The sequence below is a fragment of the Lolium rigidum genome, unplaced genomic scaffold (genome assembly GCF_022539505.1).
Source record: "Lolium rigidum isolate FL_2022 unplaced genomic scaffold, APGP_CSIRO_Lrig_0.1 contig_34127_1, whole genome shotgun sequence".
In the NCBI taxonomy this organism is placed as follows: domain Eukaryota; kingdom Viridiplantae; phylum Streptophyta; class Magnoliopsida; order Poales; family Poaceae; genus Lolium; species Lolium rigidum.
In genome coordinates, this window is record NW_025900259.1 from 17,557 (window position 1) to 20,482 (window position 2,926).

The following is a 2,926-nucleotide window of genomic DNA, read 5'->3' on the forward strand; positions in this document are numbered from 1 at the left end:
ATCAACGAACATCACAAATAGCGGAAGCGAAGTAGTAGTGGCTATCTAATCCACAGGCCAACGCTTGACGTCGGGAGTAGTCCTAGTTGTCGTAGACGTCCCGCTCGTCTATCTTCCTCGTATCGCTTGTTCACCTTCATAGTCCGGCCATTTGAATAGCCAGGGACAAAGCCATGAGTACTTTTAAAGTACTCGCAAACTAATACTAGGGTAAGCACCATCAATTATAGTAAGGGGATACTAAGCTCTAGGTTTATTTGCATAAAGCCAAGTTTATTTCATAAACATTTAGTAAAGATGCTTGAATCACTATACTAACTCAAGTGGGAACATTAGTGTCATTTCCACAACTCTGTTGTGATTCAATTCAAAGTTCACCATTCACCTTTCAAAATCAAATCACAAGTCACGTGTCACATTTTTGAAAATGGTCTGATGACGGAACAGTATGGCCTTTCCAACCGTCCATAACCGTGGACACGGCTATTCGAATAGTTCTACACTCTGCAGAGGTCGTACACTTGTGCCACAACATTTGCAATAATCCGTCGGGGTTAATCGGCCCCGATTTACCATACTCCGTATGCGGACTACCAACCATAACCTTTCACTTACACACTCTAGTATGAGCACCTCTCCCCATGAGCTTGGCCTCCCGGTGAAAACCGCAGATCAACCCGGGACCGCACAGGGCTTGGGCCGGACATTCACCTCATATTCACATCATTTCTCATCAGTTCTTTTGTTGTAGAGGCAGCCTCCAGCCTAACCCCGATGACGCTTGTTTAGAGGGAACCCATACTAAAGCACATAAATTTCTAGTTAAGCCCTTACCCATGTTGGGTATTGTGGGGGTACTTTCAAATTGGAATGGTATCGCATCCGAACCCAACCATCAGTTTTCGTAAAATTCACCAAGTCATTCACCAGTCATATTCACCTTCAAAATCTTTCAATAGAATGAATCCTCATTCCAAGGTTTTCAAAGTCATTTCATTTCACAAGATCCCATCTAGAGTAATCAATTTTTAATTTTAGCACTAGCAACTAGTCCCGAGGGGTGCTAACTTCTTGTAATGCTAGCTAGGCTAAGTTTGATACTCTTGTAGTATTCTAGACTTAGACCAAAGTTAACTATAAAAGTAACTTATTGAGAAAACAAGTAAAAGCTTGTAAAGTAAAAACTTGGGATAAGCTTATGTACAAAAGGTAAGAGTCATGGTGCCTTGCCCCAAGGGGGCTTTGCACTTTGCAAGAATATTAGCTTGCCTTGATTGGTGAGGTGATCAAAGTTTTCAGTGCTCTTCCTCCTGGTAGAATACCTCCTCCTCTTGATAGTCTCCGTACTAGCGTCTATAGATGAATACGAGGTACACAATCACCAAACAATACTTACATGCTAGACTAAAACACAAAAAAGGGTTCACACAACTTATTCTAACATCAATTCAAGCATGGTATGGTGAGTTACTTGGTTTGTTCTTATTTAAGAGAAAAATAATTTCCTCTCATTAGGAGCATTTATTTGATTTGCTATTTAAGTCTTTGGAGAAAATAATTTCCTCTCATTAAATCCGATCAAGATTTAATCTCCACAAATAATAATAAGGTATGAAATATAAGTTGACCCAGGTCAACCTTTCATATCTATTATGAGGGAGTAATAATTTAAATGAGGTGCTACACCTCATATAATTTAAAACTAACATCTAAATGATTTACAATCTCTAAGTAACCAAGCATGAGGCTTATTAGACCAAGGTCAGTACCTCTATTTTAATTACTTAGGATCACAATTTAAATGAGAGAGAAGCTCCCATACTATTTAAATAAGTTTATGTGTATGTGTTAAATGGACTAGAAATGGCTCCATAGCCATTATTTGAATCTAGTCCATGATCATGCAAAACAACTATGCTATATTTTTGCATAAACAATTAGATTATGTCAAATTTGAATTATTAGAGTTGGAATCAACTCAAAATCATTTATAGATAATTTTTAGTATTTATTTGAAGTTAGAAAAGGCCCTGCCTTGTTATTTTTATCATTTGAATTTAATTACGAAATTAGACATGAGGCCAGTGGCATTATTTAGAAGATTTCATGAGCTTTCCAAATATATAAAATTTGTTAAATTTGGTGTAGTAGATTTCAAACTATTTAATTTTGAAGTGGGCAGCAGTATTGGATTTGAACTAAAAAATTAAATCGAATTTGAATTTCTGGGCCACGCGGGAAAATGAAACGGGCTAAACAGACTAAACGGACTGGGCCGGCCCAACTAGCGCTGACCACGCCGCGGGCCGCCTGACATGGGGTCCCACGCGTCAGTGGCTTAATTCACCGAATCGGTACCGGCGATGATGACCGCTCGGATCGTGGAGAGGATCGCACCGGCCGTGGCTTGTCTTCTTCTCCGGCGAGAGGAGGGCGTGCGGGCGGCAGAGGTAGGGGGTCGGAGGGCACTGTAGGTCGCCGGCGGTCGAGGGAGAGGGGTGAGGCGATGTTGTCAACGACGAGACGTCGACTGGTAGCAGTTTCGAGGCTCGGGGTGGCGTGAATTGGTGACTGCGATCTGCGGGCTCCGGCGACTCCGAGCTCGCAATTGGAGCGGCTCCGGCGATGGGTGGTGAAATTGACTGGTGAAGGAGGCTCAGTGAAAGGAGGGGAGTGAGTTGTGTGAAGAGAGGAGGAGCCGATCGTCCCTATTTATAGCGGGCGTAGAAGGCCGGCGGGTGCTGGCGAGGTCGACCATGGGCTCGACGTTTCTGGCGATCGAAGGGGCAAGCTATGGAGCGCATCTTGTAGGCGACGTCTAGGCGGAGCTAGTGCGCGTGATGGCGTGTCCAAAGATGGTCTGTGGCGTGCTAGCAATGATGGCGTCCTCGCGGTACCGTGGCGGAAGGTCTTGATCATGGCGGTG